The sequence below is a fragment of the Rhipicephalus sanguineus genome, chromosome 2 (assembly GCF_013339695.2).
Source record: "Rhipicephalus sanguineus isolate Rsan-2018 chromosome 2, BIME_Rsan_1.4, whole genome shotgun sequence".
Classification (NCBI taxonomy): Eukaryota; Metazoa; Arthropoda; class Arachnida; order Ixodida; family Ixodidae; genus Rhipicephalus; species Rhipicephalus sanguineus.
This window is the reverse complement of record NC_051177.1, coordinates 15093114-15116945: the sequence shown is the minus strand read 5'-3', so window position 1 is coordinate 15116945 and position 23832 is coordinate 15093114. Positions and strand designations below refer to the sequence as shown.

At 45.6% G+C, this 23832-nt stretch overlaps 1 protein-coding gene across 3 annotated transcripts in view; it reads right to left on the bottom strand.

The window, feature by feature from the left end:
• Positions 1 to 23832, bottom strand: part of LOC119382446 (protein nervous wreck) — a 159318-nt gene that overhangs the window by 126074 nt on the left and 9412 nt on the right. The window lies entirely within an intron of this gene.

Here is a 23832-nt window from a genome sequence, read left to right as displayed (position 1 = left end):
TAAGGCCCTCGTATTCAATCCATTTCAAAAGTGGAAGCACGCCCTCGAAGTCTTCGGTGCACATGAAGTCACTAAATATCACACAGCCGCTCATCTGGTAGCCGATAGTTTTCTTCAAACCTTCTCAGGATGTGTGCCCAGTGTTGTTGATCAGCTGGACCATGGCAGGCAAATTCAAATAAGAGAGATCCGAAGGAAGTTACAGCCTATTGTTGAGACAGTTCTCTTTTGCGGGTGGCAAGGTGTGGCTCTCCGTGGACATAGAGACAGTGGTCCCATGGATTCAAGCACAGCCTCCTCTACAAATACAGGCAACTTCAAAGAGCTGCTTCGCATGCGCGCGGATTGTGGCGACACAGATAAAAAAAAAGCATTTGGAAAGTTGCCCAAATAAGGCCTCATATTTTAGTTTATATGTACAAAACCACATTATAGAAATCTCTGCTGCAATCATCAAGGAAAGCCTAGTCGCAAAAGTAAACGCTGCAGGCTGCTTCTCCGTACTTGCTGATGAAACGACGGATGCTGCGGGTATCGAGCAGCTTACTGTTCGTGCAAGGTACCTTAATAAGGACGCGAACGGAATCGAAGAAGTGTTCTTAGGCTTTGTGCCAATTCACGACCAAATGGCCGGGCCCTGGCCGACACCATCATAAGGCTCCTTATAGAAATGGGAATTAACATGCAGCATCTCCGTGGTCAAGGCTACGATGGTGCAAGTTCGATGGTTGACAAAACGAATGGTGTTCAAGCTGCTGTCCGTGAGAAATATCCAGCCGCACTCTATGTATTCACTGCGCGTGTCACTCCCTTTATCTAGTTGTGTGTGCAGCATGCTCCATCACAGACATTCGAAACTGTTTTGGGACTCTGAAGGCGACGTCAGCCTTTTTGTGTAAATCTTCTAGCCGCTCACACGTTTTGCGAAAAGTGATAAGTTTGAGCTGTCCTGAGCCTACAAGGCAGCGCCTTTTGGGACTATGCGAAACGCGCTGGGCCGAGAAGCACGATGCAGTGCTTTCATTTGTGAGCCTCTTTCAGCCGTTGATCGCAGCACTAGAGGAGACTAAGTTTAACGGAAATGGCGAAAGTCCAGTGCAGGCAAACAGTCTAATGTTGGCACTCTTTTCACCAGCGTTCCTTGTAAGCCTGCATGTGACGGAACACGTGTTAGCACTGACTTTGCCACTGTCAAAGAAGCTGCAGACGAGGAGTATCGACATGAGCGCTGCCATTGACGACATAGAAGTGATACAGCAGACAATTGAAAGTGACCGCAAGAACACGAATGTTTCTTTCTCAAAAATATTTGCACAAATGCAGGCATTGGCAGAAAAACTGAATGTGGAGATCACCAGCCGTCGAGCCGGTGTCCGGAAGCAACACCTTGGGAGCAATGCATTCGAAAGCGCGGAACAATATTTTCGCAGAACCCTGTTCATTCCGTTCATGGACCAGTTAAACCAACGGTTCTAAAAGCACAGGGCACTTCTAAAGGACTTTTCATTAATTGTACCATCCGCAATACCATCAATGCAAGATGATCGGGAGCAGAAAGGAGCAGCAAAACTCCTGACCGTTTTTGCGCATGACGTCGGAACGAGGGCTGGTTTTGGAGAACTGCGACTATGGTGGACAAAGTGGGCGAACGAAGCAGCAAACCAGCGCCCCGGTACAGGAACCGATGCCCTCTCTCATTGCGACAGCAGGTTCTGTGCGAATGTGTACAAGCTACTCCTGATTCTAGTCACCCTTCCAGTGACCACTGCCAGCGCAGAGGGAACGTTTTCAAGCATGAGGTTACTTAAGAACGACTTACGCTCCACGATGTCTGAGGAACGCATGGTTGGCCAGGCACTTCTGTACGCCCACAGAAATGTCGACATCAGCGTGTCGGAAGTCATTGACCGCTTCGCTAAGCTTCCTCGCCGGGTCAACGTTGTCCTTTGATACCGAGCAGGACAAAAATCAGCGCAAACGAAAGGAAAAGACACTACTGTTCCAGAGTTCAGGTCAATGAGCCCGTAATTCTGACGCAATGTTATTGTTCACCACATTTTAAAGTCGTGAGGATTTTGTACCTTTTAGCAGTTAACACTGTGACCTAATATAAGCATAAGAATACGGGCATCAGGTGGACATTACCAGCCAATCGACAGCTTCACCTTGTTCACTGAGAGGTCGGCATACGCGGCGTTACCAAACAAATTCAACTATTGGGAAGCCGTACTAACAGCATTGTTTGTTACTTTCATTTGTCGTTTTTGTTCTTCATTGCTTTTTGAACTAGAAGCGGCAACCTTCCTTTAAATTGAGTGCACAATAGTGGTTCGCACATTTAAAACAGTTTTGAAGTAGTTTCTTTCGTTATTTCTGCGCTCTTCCTTTATAGTTCTGTTTACATGGTGCGTCCGAGACAGCAGCTTGGCCCAAGGACATATCAGTTGGCCATTATGTATAGTGATCATTGCTTAGTTCCGTTTATTGATTGCATATTTAAATGTACATTTGTGAAGTTTTGCGTAAGCATACTGCGCACTGTTTCCGGTGACTTATATTTTGCCCGTATTCGAGGTGTACTTTCCCATTCTTGCTTTTCCCTGGCCGCATCATTTGTGCAAAAAGATTAACATTTTGCGTAAACAATCTGCATTAAAATCCTGGTTATTTCGTGGACTTCATTTTTTTGTCAGTTCAAAGCTGATGCAGTTCCGAAGTTTACGTGATATTTGCCGTACCTGTTACACACACACACACAAACACAAATATTGAAAAGATTGAAGACAGTTATTCCCGGAAAGATTTTGCGGGCATGCCAACATAATATTTTTACGAAAAAACACATTTCTTACTCGTTCTTAACAGAGGGCAGCATTCAAGAAGTGATTTGCAGCATCTAATACAAATTGTCGCTGGTAATACATATTAATGGTAATACCAGTGACAATGTATGTACATGGTAATACATGTACATACCCACGCCGCTTTTGGAAAATTATGAAACCGGACGACAAAACCACAGTCTCTCTTTGTGACACTTCTGGATCCCCCGTTGCCGACTGCGACGTTCCATCCGTCAACTCTGCATTTTGTTCAGTCTTTACTAACGAACCTAACAACGAACTTCCTGATTTTCCGCATTTTGCTTTTCCGCCAATGCCAAAGATTACATTCAATTCAGAGGGAATTGTAAAAGTTATTAACCAATTAAAGAACTCTTCGTCATGCGGTATAGATGGCATAAGCGCCAAAATTCTGAAAAATACTAAACATGTATGTAGTTCCATATTGTCAATCATTTTTCAGCAGTCACCCGACACAGGTGAAGTCCCATTAGACTGGAGAGTTGGGAAGGTCTTTCCGTTCTTCAAGAAAGGTGACCGCTCATTTGCAGGTTACTACCGACCAATCTCGCTCACTAGTGTTTGTTCAAAGATCATGGAACACGCCATCTTTTCTCATGTTGCTACATTTTATCATCCGTAAACTTCCTTCACCCAAACCAACATGGCTTTCGTAAAGATCACTCATGCGAGACCCAACTAACATTATTCCTGCACGACATTCACCTTCATATGGACCGTAACATTCCAATTGACACACTGTTCTTAGATTTTGAAAAAGCCTTCGATAAGGTACCCCACTTCCGTCTCCTTCAAAAAACCTCGCGTCTAAACCTTCATCGGCATGTTTTTAACTGGATTAAAGCATTCCTAACAAACCGTAAACAATTCGTGCATGTTAATGATCACTCCTCCGACCTCTCGCATGTCTTGTCCAGCGTGCCCCAGGGTATCGTCCTAGGGCCTCTTTTATTCCTAATATACATTAACGATATTCCGCTTTCCGTTGAATCTAACATCCGTCTTTTTGCTGATGATTGTGTCCTCTACCGCCCTATAAATAACCCCACCGATGTCTCCTCTCTACAGCATGACCTCTCACGCATTCAGCAGTGGTGTACCACCTGGTTGATGTCCCTTAATGCGAAAAAAACATTACTAATTTCTTTCCATCGTCGCTGAAACCACACGCCGGCTACTTACACAATCAACAACTGTCATATAGCTGCTACTGACTCGATTAAATACCTGCGTGTCCATCTTTCGAGTAAGACCATATAAATCACATAATTCACTCCGATAACCGCGCTCTCGGGTACACACGCCGTAACATTTCCATGACACCACCGTCCGTTAAGCTACTCGCTTATAACACCATTGTCAGACCAAAACTTGAGTATGCAGCTGCTGTCTTTGACCCCCACCAAACTAATCATATCGAAATACTTGAGTCAGTACAGAACCGAGCAACCAGATTCATTGTTTCAGATTATTTCCGCTACTCGAGCGTCTCCGCCCTCAAATCCCAGTTAAATCTTTCTACCCTCGCTCTTCGTCGTCGTATTGTACGTCTCTGCCTTTTTCACAGATTCTTTTATTCAACCCCGCGTGACAACCACCTCATCCAGCCGGTCCATCGAGGTCATCGCACAAGTCATCCAAATGCTGTGATTCCGCCATGTGCCCACACCACGTCATTTCAGCAGCCCTTCTTTTTGCGCACCACCCGAGACTGGAATGACCTTCCGAACGAAGCAGCAGTCATCCGCGATTTTGCGCGCTTCAATAATGCCATCCAGGAAGCAGACTCAACCACATCCTAACATACACCTTCATCGATACCGCCATTTTATGACGCCCACCCCTCATGTAAAGTCCCATATGGGACCTTTGAGGATATAATAAATAAATAAATAAATAAATAAATAAATAAATAAATAAATAAATAAACAAACAAACAAACAAACAAACAAACAAACAAATAAATAAATAAATAAATAAATAAATAAATAAATAAATAAATAAATAAACAAATAAATAAATAAATAAATAAATAAATAAATAAATGTTATTCATATACTTAGTCGTTCTAAAAATTCAATGAGGAGGTCGCGCTGCAACGTGAGCCCCCCCCAGAACAAAATTCCTGGCTACGCCACTGTCCAGTACATTCCGATGTGTTCGAGTTGGGGATAGGTCACCGGAGTTAGACGGGAGCATCATTCCCCAAGACCTCCCAGCTGGGTACATTTTCGTTTACATATACGACCCTCAACCTCGGGAAAGTTCCACTCACGCGATTGGGTTGCATGGATCTAACGAATCACGGGGAGCTTGCACCACATGTACGGACACGGATTCCGAACACTAATAAACCGGTGTCATCCCCGACGGAGCCGACGCAATTACGGCGGTCTGCGGAGACCGATTCTCTCGAGACCGAAGCGAGGCGTAGAGCAAAGCTGCGTTGGTTTGCTGCGATTTGCCATGACGCATAGCCGAAAAGGAAACGTGCGAGAATATTGCACTGCTGTATTTGTCAGGCTCACAGAATGCGCCGCCTGCGCCTCGTTTGGCCCGCCTGCTGGATCGCTCTCTCGGCAGAACACACTGCACCATCACTCTAAGATCGGTCAACTGTAGTGGGAGTGCCCCGAGCCCGGAGGCAGCTCTGTAGCAAAAAAAAAAAAAAAAAATAGGTTGTGGCAAAGTGGGCTGAAGGCGGTATAATGCGGTCACATTGTGGAGTTGCCAGCGTCTTGGTTTCTTGCATGGCGTAATCACTATGGCGCGAAAAGCTGTGCAGAATGAAACCGTTTGTATAGTTTACTGATAAACCGCTTCACGAGGACTTGACGATTAAGTTAAAAAGGTGTGGGTTTGAGTACTCCTTGCTCTGTTACTTCTTGCGCAAAAAATTTTTAGACGAAGGACGAGAAGGGACAGGTGCAACTTTCAACTGAATTTATTATCAAGGCGAGACATATATATTTTACGGGTGGGTTTGGGTGCCGCCATATTGGGCTGTTAACCTTGCCGTTTCGTATCTTGAACAACTAAAGGAACGGCGCTACGGTGTATGCATGAAAACGGTTGGAATTGTTGCATTCGACGTTTCCTGACCCTATCAACTGACGCCACCAAATACAAAAGTGAGAAAACATTCTTTTAACAGCCCAAGGTGGCGGCGCCCGTATGTCTTATGTAAAACAGTCTATATGTGTGTGTGGAAGAACTCAAGAAAACCAGATGGTCAACGACACAGGTGCGCAGTGTACTAGCACGCATCAACTATTTAATCACCTAGATCTATAGGCTTCCCAAGCAACGCTTAGCGGCGCTGCTGCTCTTGACAGGCAGCGCCATCTCTGGCAGAAAAAGAGAAACTGGGGCGTGATCAGCGAGCGTTTTCCCTTCTCTCCACCGCGTTGGCGCTCGCTTCCGTGCACGTGCAGAGCTCTCGCGGTGCACTTGCGGCGTCTCACAATGTACCGCGTGCAGTGCGGCTTCAAAAGGATCTTCGAGCTTGACTGGCACTTCCGCAAAGCGAACTTGATAAAATGAGGAAGGCTCGTCAATCACGTTAACGGTGAAGAGCAGACGATCGACGACAACGACGCCCGACTCAAAGCGAAATGCATCTTCCAAGTCGCGATTACACCGTGTAGGACGTATACCTCGAGGTAAGTCTCATTCTGTCACGTTAAAGATGAATAATGGTCCACATGCACTCCGAAATGAAGCCGTACACGCTATCGATGTTCTGCGGCGTGGACTACGAATCATATGATTGTTGTTTTGATATGGCATGCTTACAGTAGCAGCCGTGTACTTTCGTGAACAAACGTTTGCGGCGTGCGAAAAAAAGATTATACGGCCATGGCACTGCTTCCTGAGAAGGTTAGAGTCAAGTCCTCCGTGCCGCTGGAGAATCACCCGCCGATTAAGATGCGAGGCAGCTAGCTGAGCTTCAACCACTGTGAATCAAGATGAACTGCTCGCCTCGTTTTTTCGGCTCTCGCGTCATGCTTGCAGTCTCTTTTTATGATACCGACTTGACAGGCGTATAAAACCTGTTGCGTGAACGCGGCTAGAAAATCGCACAAAATCAGAAGGTGGTTACTTCAAGGTTGCAATTGCAAAGCATGTATTAAGTGCCAGTTATATTTAGCGGCTTAAATATATATCACCCCAATAAAGTGACAAAAACAAAGCAAACCTGCAGAACGATGTCAAAGCTTGCTGAAAATGCACAGACGTCCGTTCCGGCGTGATAAAGCAGTCTTCCCGACGCGTGAAATGCAGGCGCCGAACTTCTGACAATGTGCGGACTTCAGTTGAATTCAACCAACCGCGCAACGCTAACGGTATAACGCGAATGTGAACGTTCAACAACGACGGGTAGGTCTCACGAGCACGGGGAACCAAACACAAAGTTGCTTCACCTACAACCGTAACTGGACTTTAACAATGCGAGAAGACAGCGAGTAATCATTACTGTAGTCGCTGCGTGCATGCGCCCCGTTACTTACCGATTCAGGTAGTCGGAACGAACGAAAGCGATGAACTCAGACAGCCAAAATAGAAGGCGACACAGCGCTGTCAGCTATCCACGCTTGCCGCCTTTATTTCTCGTGCGACACGCCCGGGAACCGATACAGTTTAACACGTGAATCGTGTGCCTTGTCTGCACTGTTGTGGCTGGCCACTAAACCGCAATACTTCGGGACCACGCTTGCACTTCCGCGGGGTCGCTTCTGCCATCGTGGAAATGCGAAGCTTCGCACAGCAAGCCTCTTGGTTCAACGTACCCAGCTGACGGCCTCCCAGTGACCCGCACCGAGAGAAGAACGCGTGCGCACGTGCGCTACCGCTACCGTGAAAGGGCTGAGTCGGCCGCGCGACGGTTCAGGGCCCGTATTCTCAAACGATCGCAAAAGGCGATAGTATCGCGTTTGGTGACGTAGAATTTGATGCGTTCAATAAGTAAAAAAAAAGACTTGCCTGTGACGTCATTGTTGCAACTGGCCGTTGGTAGTTCGAATGTCTCACAACACGGGAGTGAGCGCACCGTACGAGCGCAGAGCAACCCGAGTACGGCGTTTTCGAGCGCGTGCTGCTGCTTCTACGCAGTGGCCAGGCTTGGCCGGCTTGGCTGTGGCTACTTGAAGTGTAAGACGTGTTGAAAGTGCTTTCAACGTTTTTTTGTTCGATTATTTAATGCACAGTATAATATTTAAAGAATGCAACTTTGCGTAAAACGTATTTTCGTTGAGAGTTTAACACGGCGTACTCGGAGAGTTCAGCTGTAGCGTGCCGCCGCAGCGACATCGTCTCAAGATCTCAACATGTTGCCGGCTCGCGATAAGCCACGCGAGCAACGCACGGTTCTTGCTCCTGGGACGTTCAAACCACGAAAAAACGCGCGCTGGCAAAGAACGAGTGCTGATAACACCCCAAGGTAATGCGCGATGAAAGCTTCAGCGTAAAAAATGCTGCGTATATCCACCGAGGATTGAATACTAGAAGCTACCGCCTACGTCACTGAAATGCTAGACTTCACCACGGACCGACGGTTAACGGTGCCTTCGCTTATTGCAAATATGTCGAGAGCACCGTCGAGCACCATGACGCAAAATTGACGTCGGCGGAATTACCAGATGGCGCCCTAACTTTTCCGGTTTGCTCAATAGCCAATCAGCGCGCACCAAAGGCGATACTTTTGCGATTGTCGCCTTTTGGGAATACGGGCCCTGAGCTTTCCGACAGAGCCGCAGCGCGTCTGGCGCGGCGCTGTCGTCGCGCCGCAAACTTGAGCTTGGGTTCCCTATTGCCCCGTCCAAGAAGGCCAATATTGGGCAAATAGGTCACTGTTTGAAGCATCGCCTGCGCGAACATGCCAACCGGGTGGAAAGAGGCAGTGATGGAAACTTGCCACGACTGCGGGTGTAAACCGGTGTTTGAGCGGTGCACTGCTGTGTTCCATGACGCGGATGAGCGCACGCGTGAGATTGTGGAGGCAGCCCAAATGCAACGCGAAGGTAGCAATTGCGTAAGCATGACCTCGGTATCGTTGACCAAGGAGATGGCCTTCATGGAGGGGGCACTATATCTAGGTGATTCATTATAGTTTATGCGGGCTAGTACCCTGCGCACCTGTGTCATTGGTCATCTGGTTAGTTCACGATTAAGATTCCAACATGGGGGCTCGATCTTGGGTGGTAAGGCTCCACCAAGTGCAGTGTCCCTTTCAGCATGCTGCTGGTGGTGGTATAAACTTTACCTGGTTATGGGCTTTCAGGGGCGTAGCCAAGGGGGGGGGGGGGGGGGGGGGGGGTTCAACCCCCCCCCCGAAATTTTTCAATTTTGCTTGTGTATATATATACACGCACACATACAAACACACGCACGAACATACATAAAGTATGGTTGAACCCCCCCCCCCCCCGAAAAAAATTTCTGGCTACGCCCCTGTGGGCTTTCTACAGTAAGCTTAGGCACTTAAATAATGTTAACTATTCGACGCTTGTCGCGTAGCCGTGCGCTTAGGTACCGCGTACGCACCAAACGTCAATTTCCCAACTAAGGGCGAACGAACGTTTCTGTAGTTTCCAGGCGCACCGGTCACCCTTGAATTAGCGTTTAAGAATTATCCGCGCGGTTGATTGGCCCTTTACTGCTTTGAAGTTATGCTCCGATATCATATCTATCATATACAACCCTTAACACCTTCTTTTCACAGTGAAAGCCGTTATGAGATAACTTCAACAGCCGATTTTGGTGGCATAGTTTCTATTTTCGATATCTACTTTTTCTAGAAGCTTTTATGAATATTCGGGAAACAGGAAGCAAGTGCCGGACTGGATGTGCTAGGAAGAGAAACAAGTGTAACTCTAATAACAGCGATGAAAACTCGGCAGATTCCACGCCTTCTGGGAATCGGTTTCATGCGAAGCAGTCGGAGAGTCTATGCTGCAATTTTTAGCTTTCAGCAAAGCGTTATGAGGTGCATCGGCGTGTTTTTGTAAGCTGTGTGCACATCGTGGGCTTACCAGGCACGCCTACTACACTGGCGTTTAAAGGATAAGTTATGGTCTGACGCAGCGTCAGCCCGAAACGAAGTGCCTAAACGAAGTGCACTTTATGGTAGAGTGATATGAATATCATACGTAACTTTCATTAGCGTATTCCTCCGGAGTCGAGCAACGCTTGAACATAGCTTGCTGAATCATAGGAATACAAATGTAATGTTTTTTAGACTGCTATAAAAGCGGAGGCAACACTGGAGCCACAATTGAGGTTTACCCGACGTGATGCCTGTATAAAAGGAGTACATATGTATTGTTTATTACTTTGTTACAAAATTAGATAGCCAGAACTGCAACCACAGTTGACGTTGCAGCCACTTTACGCCTGCATAGGGTCTTTTTCCAAAGCCGTTTCAAGACCTGGCATGGATCTGTCGTAGAATACCTGACTGCCACGCAGAACGCATGGGATCGATTACTGCTGGGATCCTTATTTTAGCGGCGAAGTACATTAGGGTCTCGGCTTGTCGGCGGTGCATCGTCGTCTACTGTCGCCGCGTGTGTCGTCGTGACCCATTTGCTTGCACGCACCGTCGGGTCCTGTCCATTTGCTTGAGTGCAAGAGAGGGCGCCAGCGCCTAAGCGCTCGCCATGTGGGAAAAGAGAGCGAACTGCGTGCGTTGACAATGGAAACGCTCTTTCTGCGATGAATGCCGAACTACCAGCTAGCGAGGAACGAGAACGCGCCCTCGCCCGCGAGAGACAACGCCGACGCCGGCAGCGTTTGCTAGCGAGTTTCTTGAAAACACCGATCGCTCGCGCTGCACAACCGTTCACCGGCCACCCCCTATATATAGGCACTCGATCTTGACCTGCAATGTAGTGCCGCTGGGAGATTTCTCTTGTGCGTAGTTGAACAATAAAGATTCGCAGCATGCACGTTAACAAAAAGCGGACTGCGGGTCTCTGTTTCTAATCTTTCTTCTGTCTCTCATTGCCCATTAGCAGTGATTTTGCTGTGGGAAACATCGGCGCACACTGGATGTTTCGCATCTCCACAGGTTTCATGTTAGTGGAGCTGAAACCCCCTTCCTTATATGCTTCGCCCCTCCCCTACTTTTAAAGACGATTGTCTTTCTTGGGATACTTGAACGCAGAAATTTTGGTCTGTCTGTCTGTCTGTATGTCACACGATTCAGCCACCCGACCAAAGTTCAAGCACTTGCAGAACGCCCAGCCATCTTGAACTGGTAGCTGCGTTCATACTTGTGAACATTTTCGATGAAAAAGCAAGTATTACGCATATCTGAGGCGTAACATCAATACGTAAGTATTGGCTTATGTGTTCCTTTACTAGAAAATACATAGATACGTAATTCTAAAGACCCTAGTGTTTCTTAGGCTGCACTGAAAATGCGACGCTATGCACGAAAAAACACCCGAGCGGATGAGCCGCGGATGAGACCAGGACTCACCTAGTACGGCCGGCAGAAGACTATCGTCTTTTGACGACATTTGCAGCGAAGCACGCAGATACGCGGCCCATTTTTTTTACTGATGATCGAGCTATATAGCTGTGAACTTCATACTTGAGTTTTGAAGAATTATTTAAAACCAGAAAATAAACTGAACATTTAGTACTGCGGATATCTGATTTTAACTTGTTTGTTCATTGCAACAAACTTCAGCAAAACATGCGATGCGTTGCCGAGAAAAACGATTTTGTTCATTCCTATGTATTGATAGAGGGTCTACCGAGTTGATGGTTCATCTTAGCAGCTTTTGTATCTGTATAGCGTTCGATAAAATCCACACATGAAACGTTACATAAAATGTTTTATTTTTATTCTTTGCATTCGTCGGGTTAACGCGGCTGATGTCGGTTTTTATTAACGCTGTGGCATTTAAATTACCAATGTCCGTTCTTGCCATTCCTAGGTAGATATGAACTGCCAATCACCTGTGATGCATAACCGCATTCCGCGGCCCGTGGTATACGGGTATGTGCCACATGTGTCTGGAGGAAAGGGTTTGACGACGTACGCGACATGATTTTCAAGTTATTCATGTCATGACAAGACAGTCATATTCGTCAAACCCTCTTACCCTCCCATGCCAATTTTGGGCAGCACCAAGTTAAGGAGACGATCATGAGAACACCCAGACGTAGGCGGCTAGATAGATAGATAGATAGATAGATAGATAGATAGATAGATAGATAGATAGATAGATAGATAGATAGATAGATAGATAGATAGATAGATAGATAGATAGATAGATAGATAGATAGATAGATAGATAGATAGATAGATAGATAGATAGATAGATAGATAGATAGATAGATAGATAGATAGATAGATAGATAGATAGATAGATAGATAGATAGATAGATAGATAGATAGATAGATAGATAGATAGATAGATAGATAGATAGATAGATAGATATAAATCAAAGTGTCAAAGGTTCGCAAAGAAATGCTTCGCATTTCATAATAATAATAATCAATCAATCAATCAATCAATCAATCATTTATTTAACGTGCCCAGGAACAACCGTGAGGTCTTTGTGCAGGCGCACGCAAAAAAAAACAATAAAAATCAACAATACAATACAGACAGTCTTCAGAAATAAAAAGAGCAAAAACACGTAGACAAAGAGAAATGAACGCAAAAGCGGAGGAGTAAAATAAGACAATATGAGAAATATTGAAGGAAAATAAAAAATTAGATTGCACCTATACAACTATGCGGAAAGACGGAGAAGGGAAGACTTTGTACATTGTGCCATACTATGTCAAAACAGTGCAAAGCTCGGATAAAAACAATGATTGTGGACTATGAAAAACGTCAAGATCAAGAAAATTAATATTATAAAGACTTTGTATTCTGTGAACGGTAGAGTGTTGGAAGAAGGAGGCGGGTACATGAAACGGTCTGTTCTCTCTGGTTAACTTACGCGGAATTCGAAAATTAACACAATTGAGAAGTACAGGGCAGGATATGATACCGTGGACTAGCTTATAGAGAAATAAGAGATCAGAACGATCTCGTCGGCAGTGAAGTGATGGCAGTGATAATGATTCAGCAGTATTTGAACGAGATCCAGAGTCATTTTTAGCAAAGCGATGGTTATATATGCTGAGGAATTTTTTCTGGACTCGTTCAATGGTGTTACCGCTGGATTGAGCAATGCCATTCCATATCACGGACGCATACTCAAGTTGCGGGAGACATATTGCCGTGTACAATTTGTGTAGGGCCATGGGAGACCTGAATTCTCGAGATATTCTACAAACACATCCGAGAGAACGAAGGCCCCGCATAGCAGCACGCTTAACGTGAGAAGAAAAGTTTAACGCGCTGTCAACAACAACACCAAGATCACTGATTTCATAAACCTTGCATAACGGCACAGAATTGACAAAGTATTGAAATGACACGCTAGATGTTTTGCGAGTGATAGACATGAATTTTGTCTTTGAGGTATTTAGAGAAAGGTTATTGCCGTTGCACCATTCGGAAAAAGAACACAAATCTGACTGCAGCAAGCGACAGTCGTTAACTGAATGAATTTCCTTAAATATCTTGATGTCATCGGCATACAAGAGGAAAGAAGAATTACGAATGGCAAAAGAAACATCATTAACGTAAATTAAAAATAGGAGTGGGCCTAATACCGACCCTTGAAGGACCCCACTAGTCACTTTATACAAAGAAGAGGTTTGGCCATTTACGGCAACATAACAAGATCTATTGAGCAGATAGCTGTGCAAGAGATTCACAATCGACAAGTCAACGTCAAAGTTCGCAAGTTTAACCATAATCAGTGTGTGGCTGACTACGTCAAAAGCCTTGCTCAGGTCACAGTAGATTACGTCAACCTGTCCTCTCTGAGAAATAGGTGTGGAGATCTGCGTCATGAAACTAGCAAGATTTGTGGTAGTTGAGCGGCCAGCAAGGAAACCATGTTGATTTGGAATCAATGAGTTTTTCACACTAAAAGACAATATTTTGTGAAGAGCCAGTTCGAAGATCTTTGATGTGGCACATAGTAGAGAAATCGGTCGATAATTAGAAACATCTGTCTTAGAGCCCGACTTAAATACTGGGAAAACACGAGCAGTTTTCCACATGCTAGGAAATGTGGAAGTGTCCAGGCAGTTATTAAATATCGTAGTCAGTACTGGGACAAATATAGTACCATATGCTTTTAGTATGGCGGAGGGGATGCCATCTGGGCCACATGATAAGGATGGTTTTAAGCGCTTAATGCATTCGCTGATAAGATTTTCATCCAGCGACAAAGCACTGGATGAGCTAACTGCCTTGGGCTGTTGTCTGATATCAGTGCTGGAGTCTGAGGCCTTATAAACGGATGAGAAATGTGTGGCAAAACAGTCAGCGACGGCATGCACTTCTACCCCATTTGAGTCTAGTAGTCTGAAGGACTCTCCGCTTTTGCTAGACCGTTTACGTACATACTTCCAAAACTCAGCCGGCCTGTCAGAGGCGCTTTTTTCTAAGAATTCAATGTACGAACTATGATCCCGTTTATATAGGCGTTTAGAGAGAGTTCGAAAAAAGCTGAACTCTTCCTTCCACTCGCTGGATGGAGAACATTTAGATTTCCTGTGTGCGTGATCTTTATGCTTCAGTGCACTGATAAGTTCAGATGAGAACCAGTGGGGATATTTACGTTGGTGAGGTGTATACTGGGGAATAAAATTAAGCATGCTGCTCAGTACAAGCTCCGTAAACCGATCAACCTGGTCATCAACATTAGGTTTGTCAGTAACCTGTGACCACTCAACGGTGGACAAGTGATGATAGAGGCCCGTGTAATCACCTCGCTTGAACGCAAATCTTGGAGATTTGTTTACGTAACTGCTGTAGCTCGTTGTTTCGGCTGATGCAGATAATCTTACGTTAAGTGGTGGGTGGAATTTGTCCGGACGTACAAGAGAGATGTTGGAGCGGGAAACTTCAAGGGGTTGATCGTTTGACACACACAGGTCTAAGACGTTGCCACTGGAATTGACGACTGAATTATGTTGCACTAGGGAATTAAACGCCAGAAAGTCCAAGAGCAGGCTGCACGTTTTCTCTGTGAAATGATTGTAATGAGAAAAGGTAAGCGTGCTCCAGTCAATTCCAGGCGCATTGAAATCCCCAAGAACAATAATTCTGTGCCCACAATGAGAAGATATCACAAGTTCAATAGAAGACATGACATCGTGAAACGAGGCAGGGGAAATGCTGGGCGGTAAATAGAAGCATCCAATCAACAATTTTTCACGGCGCTCAAGGTTGATTTCTAGCCAGATCGATTCTTCGATAGTTTCTAGGTCTTTCCGTCTAACGGATTTCAGTGAATTGTCAATGGCAATCAGCACGCCACCGCCTTTCTGTTTGGTTTCACTGAAATCTCGGTCACGGCGGAAGGTGGTGTAGGTCGGGGGAAAAAAGTCCGATGAGGGAATTTCAGTGCCGAGCCAGGTTTCAGAAATAGCGATAATAGGAAAAGAAGACGAAAGAACATTAGAGAAAAACTCGAGTGCCTTGGTACGCAGACCCCGAGCATATTGGTAGAATATGTCTACGTTACACGGCACTTTCGATTCCAGGCACTAGCTCAGAGGGATGAAGCATGTCATTGCGCAGCTCCCCACGAAATGGCTTGAAGAGGCATCCGAGGGGCCACATCGAAGGGTCATTCAGGCGTTGTAGCGTGTCCTCGTCAACTTCGATATAGAATGAAGAATATGACTGGAATCTTGTTTGAAGTCGCCGGCAGGAAATGGGAGACATATCGAATGAAGCAATATGTTTTTTGATGTCAGCAGCAGTGGTGTCCGGGCTCAGCTTCGTAACAAAAATGGCCTTTGGCCGTTGTGGCCGTTGTGGCCGCTGAGCTACAGATATAGTGGATGTCTTCAATGCTCCAAACGAGGCGGGTTTCTTCTTTCTTACACCCTCAGATACCGCTGCAGAAGAGGCTGTCGCAGGCATCACACTGACACGCTCGGACGTGTCTACGTCACCTGGCGGCGAATTCGAAGATGAAAGAATTTTGGACAGAGGTTGTTCAGAGTACGCAGGTTGTTTGGAGGTCACAGATCGGCCAACGGTCACCAGCTCTGGAGGGATCACAGGTGCCTTCACTGACACGGCGGCCGTGCGGCGCGTCAGCTCCTCACGCAGGAAGCGGACCTCTGCACGAAGAGAGGCGACCACATAATAATAATAATAATAATAATAATAATAATAATAATAATAATAATAATAATAATAATAATAATAATAATAATAATAGCAACAACAACAGTGTAAAGGCTTCAGAATACGCCCAGCCCTCTGTCACCTGATCCGGCCGGTGTGATCTCACAGCTCGGTTCGCACTGAAGCAGGACATGCCACGTGGAGTCACTGTTCAAAATTTACAAGGCTTTATGTACTCCAAAGTCGTGTAGGAGTGCGACACGAAGTATCTGCAAAAGTTGGTGTGCCTAGCTTTCAGAAGAGTCTGTATGACGAGCAACCGATCAGCGTACACCCTTGCCTAAGCCTGTCCGATGTGCACAGTTCCGCTTATCGTCCACCTTGAAAGAGAAATGGTTCCTCAATTTTTTTCTCAGTATGAAAGTATTCTATGTCGGATGCCACTCGTCCCGTTAATGGGGATGGAAATCGCCGGGCGGATTCCAAGGGCTGGCGTCTCGACCCTCCGAAAACGCACCACGAAAGCGTGGAGAATTTAGAGTTGGTTCTTTTAGTGCGCCAGCGAACGCCGGTTGTGATCCAAAGACCGAGTCAGAGCCGAGAGTCGATAACACAAACGAAATATACTCTCAGTTAAGGCAGTACATCACAAACACATGCACACTCGGCTGGTACCAGTTACAACTTCACAATATAACTCAGATGGTGTTAACACAGCGGGAACTATACTACAAATGCAATCTCATGCATTACAACTCGAATCTAAGCCGATGTTTTTTTCGAAAAAACGATGTGCGAAAGTGGGGGGGTCGGCTTAGATTCGAGTACAATGAATAGGTTTTTTTACTTTTCTGGTCTTGCGAATTTCGGGGGTCGGCTTAGAATCGGGGCCGGCCTAGATTCGAGTAAATACGGTATTCAAGAACAGTTAAAGTCCTCAACATACAACGGCGTATCCAGTCCACAATTCTTGGACGGTATTTGAATGCTTCTCTTATAGGAAACACTCACGTCAACTCCAGCGTTGATTGTCGTAGTTCAACTGTCGTCGTAACATGTCACGGCTCACACGGCATCGTCATCCGATTCTTCCAGGTCGACGGTCGACTCACCGCACACCATCATAAACACGTCTTTTTTGGCTGGCGGAGCCACACTCAGCATAACTTCACCATCTCCGGGCCGACTGTCTCACTGACTGACTGACTGACTGACTGCTCACTGGTCGTCGTTTGCACGCTTTTATCCCTTCTCTCCCGGTTTCCAGAAGCGTCGGGAGGGTTCTTCGGCGTGCAGTACAGCCAAGGCTAGGAAAAGGGCGAGAGCTTTCACGTAGGTTCGAATCGCGGCGGCGTCGCTTGGCATTGCATCATGCTTCTCTTCTAGATGTTTCCAGGCTTTGCCAGGCGTTTGATTGGGTAGTCTGCGTCTGGCTCAGTGGGTGAGGAGGATGAGGCGTGTCGGCGTCTTTTGATACTTGTTTTTAGGTCGTTCGCGCTTCATGGGCGATCGGCTCGCGCCGTTTTATCCCGCTGCTGTTTGAAAGTGCTACAGCAACAAATTGTAATGTAACGCGAAGAGCGGCAAGCTGCTCGAAACTTGCAATGCGCTGCTCAAGCGGAAAGGCGCACGGAACGAACATACACAGGATGAGCGCGAACTGTCAAAGTTGTAACTTATTTCTGTGTAAGGAACGCGCTCCTTTCGCTTCGCAAAAGCAGCCGCTGCAGTGAGCGAAGTGACCTTCGTCCCGAGCACCCGCGCACGAGCGACCACGCCCTGTAGAGGCGCGCGCTCATCCGCGTGGGGCAACGTCCTCTAAAGCGCGCTCTTCGAGCCCTTCGCGCCATCTCGCTAGTGATAACGAAAACACGCTGACGTACCACCGATCTCTGAGTACCGCCACCGGCAAATGGTGTATATAAATAGCTCGCCGTTAGCATGGCAAGGAACGTGCCGTCTGTGGCCGAATCGTTTCGCGCCCCGCGCTGCGGAGGGAGGGGATGTAAGTTCTACTCTCAGTGACAGAACTCTTTCTCCTGCTTTTTTTTTTTCTTTGCCATCTCACGGCCGATCTGCAAGCGAGCGCTCGCTCCTTCCTTTACGGCCTGCGCACAGGGGGCTGTTTCTACCTATGGCCGCAAATTCGTGGGGGCGCTCCGAGCCAACCCGCTCCCGGCCGTTACGGAGGCTAGCGCGCGCAGGGAGTGCTTGGCTTCAGACTTACCATGGCCTTTTCTGAAATTACTCTATATAGTATGGATGGTACCAATGCGATAGAAACATGGTAGCAAGTATATATGATGATTCTGGTAAATTCCGCTTTACAGAAGAGGTGGCGCAGGCCGCTCATACGCCCGCTTTTGTTGCTCGGCAGAGCATCGACGCGGTTATAACAAAGCCTTTCTTTTTTAGTTTTCTGCAACTTCGAGAATAAGTTTGGGGATGAATAGTGCATTTGACGCGCATGTGCGATCGTGCGTTGCACTCAGAAGGCTCGGCCGCATGAGGCTGTCACAGACCGGCGTAACAAATGACGCAAAACTTATTCTTTGGGAAAAAATAGTTTAGGAAACGTTTATTTCATATGCACATGCCGGCCGTCGCTGTACTTGAAGATAACAAAATTACACATTTTTTGTTGAAGGCATCAGAATTCGTGCTTAGATAATGAAATAAATACTTCAAAAAGGTGAAAGTCACTGCATAATGGGGACTGCCACTGTTTTCCGCAATGACTCGTAATCACAGTAGCAATAATAATAATAATAATAATAATAATAATAATAATAATAATAATAATAATAATAATAATAATAATAATAATAATAATAATAATAATAATAATAATAATAATCAATCAATCAATCAATCAATCAATCAATCAATCATTTATTTAACGTCCCCAGGAACAGCCGTGAGGTCTTTGTGCAGGCGCACGCAAAATAAAAATCAATAAAAATAAACAATACAATACAGACAGTCTTCAGAAATAAAAAGAGCAAAAACACTTAGACAAAGAGAAATGAACACAAAAGGGGAGGAGTAAAATAAGACAATATGAGAAATATTGAAGGGGAATAAAAAATTAGATTGCACATATACAACTATGCGGAAAGACGGAGAAGGGAAGACTTTGTACATTGTGCCATACTATGTCAAAACAGTGCAAAGCTCGGATAAAAACAATGATTGTGGACTATGAAAAACGTCAAGATCAAGAAAGTTAATATTATAAAGACTTTGTATTCTGTGAACGGTAGAGTGTTGGAAGAAGCAGGCGGGTACATGAAAACGGTCTGTTCTCTCTGGTTAACTTACGCGGAATTCGAAAATTAACACAATTGAGAAGTACAGGGCAGGATATGATACCGTGGACTAGCTTGTAGAGAAATAAGAGATCAGAACGATTTCGTCGGCAGTGAAGTGATGGCAGTGATAATGATTCAGCAGTATTTGAACGAGATCCAGAGTCATTATTAGCAAAGCGATGGTTATATATGCTAAGGAATTTTTTCTGGACTCGTTCAATGGTGTTGCCGCTGGATTGAGCAATGCCATTCCATATCACGGACGCATACTCAAGTTGCGGAAGACATATTGCCGTGTACAATTTGTGTAGGGCCATGGGAGACCTGAATTCTCGAGATATTCTACAAACACATCCGAGAGAACGAAGGCCCCGCATAGCAGCACGCTTAACGTGAGAAGAAAAGTTTAACGCGCTGTCAACAACAACACCAAGATCACTGATTTCATAAACCTTGCATAGCGGCACAGAATTGACAAAGTATTGAAATGACACGCTAGATGTTTTGCGAGTGATAGACATGAATTTTGTCTTTGAGGTATTTAGAGAAAGGTTATTGCCGCTGCACCATTCGGAAAAAGAACACAAATCTGACTGCAGCAAGCGACAGTCGTTAACTGAATAAATTTCCTTAAATATCTTGATGTCATCGGCATACAAGAGGAAAGAAGAATTACGAATGGCAAAAGAAACATCATTAAGGTAAATTAAAAATAGGAGTGGGCCTAATACCGACCCTTGAGGGACCCCACTAGTCACTTTATACAAAGAAGAGGTTTGGCCATTTACGGCAACATAACAAGATCTATTGAGCAGATAGCTGTGCAAGAGATTCACAATCGACAAGTCAACGTCAAAGTTCGCAAGTTTAACCATAATCAGTGTGTGGCTGACTACGTCAAAAGCCTTGCTCAGGTCACAGTAGATTACGTCAACCTGTCCTCTCTGAGAAATAGGTGTGGAGATCTGCGTCATGAAACTAGCAGGATTTGTGGTAGTTGAGCGGCCAGCAAGAAAACCATGTTGATTTGGAATCAATGAGTTTTTCACACTAAAAGACAATATTTTGTGAAGAGCCAGTTCGAAGATCTTTGATGTGGCACATAGTAGAGAAATCGGGCGATAATTAGAAACATCTGTCTTAGAGCCCGACTTAAATACTGGGAAAACACGAGCAGTTTTCCACATGCTAGGAAATGTGGAAGTGTCCAGGCAGTTATTAAATATCGTAGTCAGTACTGGGACAAATATAGTACCATATGCTTTTAGTATGGCGGAGGGGATGCCATCTGGGCCACATGATAAGGATGGTTTTAAGCGCTTAATGCATTCGCTGATAAGATTTTCATCCAGCGACAAAGCACTGGATGAGCTAACCGCCTTGGGCTGTTGTCTGATATCAGTGCTGGAGTCTGAGGCCTTATAAACGGATGAGAAATGTGTGGCAAAACAGTCAGCGACGGCATGCACTTCTACCCCATTTGAGTCTAGTAGTCTGAAGGACTCTCCGCTTTTGCTAGACCGTTTACGTACATACTTCCAAAACTCAGCCGGCCTGTCAGAGGCGCTTTTTTCTAAGAATTCAATGTACGAACTATAATAATAATAATAATAATAATAATAATAATAATAATAATAATAATAATAATAATAATAATAATAATAATAATAATAATAATAATAATAATACATTGTTAAAAACACAAGGTAAGAATAATATGAAATAGGACGCACTAATATAACCTCAGACGAGCGCTTAAGTACACAAAAACAGAATAAAAGCCCAAGTCGCACCACACTAGGCTGAGTCCCTGCATGCATACAAAATCCTAAGCTCACACGAGTCCAGATGCGGTCTTCAGTGCGCGTGTGAAGACATGAGAAAAATATTCGGATGAAATAATGCACGCCTGAGACGAAGAGTGAACAAAAAAAAGCTTTCAGAGAACCCTTTCAATAGGAGACAAAATGTTCTCCTTGGTACTGCAACAATATATTGCGCATGAAGAACTGAAAAAAAAAAAAAGAAACACTGCTGGTAAAACACTGTAGAGTGACGATCACAGTTTAAAGGAGTCTCGCGATCATACTCGCGATTTCAAAGCGTTTCATCTTTGACAGAAACTGTGAACATGCCGCCGCTTGCTGTGCGAAGGAAATTCTCCAGATTATCTTTTTCCACACCCATTATCATGGTAAGACATCATTTGCCCGGTCGCATATTTTACCGCCATGCTATACTTCTAGTCGCACCGATCATGCTTACAAAGTCAAACCTATCTCAGTGGCTCGCCATAAGGATGAGATTACCCGTCTAATAATAGAAACTGAGCACAAGGACGCACTCGTTGATATCTTCGTCAGCATGGACATCCCAAAACCACGATATGGTTATGGAAGACGCCGTAGTGAAGCTCCCCGGAAATTTCGACCAGCTGGAGTTCTCTAACGTGCACCCAAATCTAAGCTCACGGGCCTCAAGCAATTTCGCCTCCATCGAATATAAGGTGGTCGGGTCTTAAAAAATAAAGATTGTTGTGGCTAGTAGCGCTGCGTGTGCGCATTTTGCCGAGTGCCGAGAAAGCCACACTGTCCCCACACGCACCTGTACTTCCTTCACCGCTTCCTACAACCGGAAAGAGTAATTAGGACGAGAAATTGGCCGGGCACAGCTGGTTTACAATACGAAACGCATGCGGCCCAACGCGCTTTGGGGGGTTGGCTCGCGACGCCCTCACGTGGAGTGCGCCCTCGTGACTGTATAGAAAAAAATCACAGCATATCCACGGAGTGAATGATGATGAGTGGGCGAAGCTGCGGAGGTTCATCGGTAAACCGTGAATCTTCCGTGAATTCTGCCCAGTACATCATCACCGACGTGAGATCGGGCGCGTTTATACTAAAGGTTCGATGAGTTATGACGACTTGCAGCTCACTTTAATTTTACATGTACGCTGTGAATTTTCATTGTTTAGAAAACCATTGCTTTAGAAAACATCTGGCGTCTTTCGTTAAGCAGCTGGCGTCTTTTCGCTTTGCTTTAGAAACATCTGGCGTTCTTTCGTTTTGCTTTTAGAAAACATCTGGCGTCTTTCGTTGGTTTATTTTATCAATCAGCGGCGTTTTGAACAAAATTTTTATTGTTTATTCACGCACAGGAGAAATCTCACCAGGCACTACCTTGGAGGTAAACAATGGCTGCTAATGGGAATGAGAGACAGAAGAAGTCGGCTTTTAGCTAACACTTACACTTCTACTTCTACTAACGTTTCCTACTGGAACATGCCAATGGCTGCTAGTGGGGAATGAGAGACAGAAGAATTCGGCTTTTAGTTAACGCGCACGCTGCGAATTTTTTATTGTTCAACAACGCACAGGAAAAATCTCCCACCGGCACCACCTTGGAGGTCAAGATCTGGTACTAGCGTTACGACTGGTTACGCACTACTACGACTACGAGGGACGAACGGGTGCCGCCTTAAGGAGCTTCGCCCCTAAAAAGTTCCATTGCACTCCCGGCGACTGCTTAGGCCGTAAGGAAGGGAGCGAGCGGGCGCCTCCAGACCGGCCGTGGCCAACTGTTAGTCTTTATATATATTTTACAACGTCATATCCGTGACGAAAATGCGTCAGTGGAGCTGTGGTGGACCCCGGCATAAAACACTTTCGTGTTAAAACATGACTGATCCCTCCGCCATAGGAATCGTATAACACGAAAGTGACGCGTGTCTTCACAGAAGTAGTGCTTATTGTGTAGTGATATATGAGAGCTTGTACAATGTCTATTCGTGTTTGGCAGCTATAGCACCGTTTGACGTAGATGCACCCATGTTGACGCCTAGTGGCATGTCTCCATCGCGACGAATAACGCCCATGATCATGATTAAATCGTTATGGTAGCTGAAGTTGAGAACATATATTTGGACACAGCGAATCGTGAATCCCGCGTAGTGATGACATCAACAACCTCATAATCAACACTGGTACCTGATATGCACTTCTTCAACACGTCGTCAATTAAGGAGAGAAACGAAACGGTGTGCGCTTTCGTGGGCTTTCTAGCAATGCGTAACCGACGCCTGCGCTCATGCATACACTACCCCACTGCGCTTCAGCAACACGGGAGGCAAAGGTTCGTAGCTTGAGCCGCAAACGCGTGCGTCCCGCTGGCCTCTGTCTCGCTCCACCAAGGCACGACATTCGCCCGTCGAAATCGTGTTCTTTTTGCAACGTGTATTGCAGCAGTTAAGTCGGTGCTCTCGCACTCGAATCAGTCGGCGGCGGAGAAATCCCGTTGGTGCATGTGGAAGCTGCACTACTCCGATGGGCCGGCTTACGCTAACACGAAGCGAAGGCAAAGAACGTAACTTCGTTTACGGTGCCTCGGCGACGCCAGCGCGGCCAGTGTCCCTAGCTGGTATCGAGACGCTTT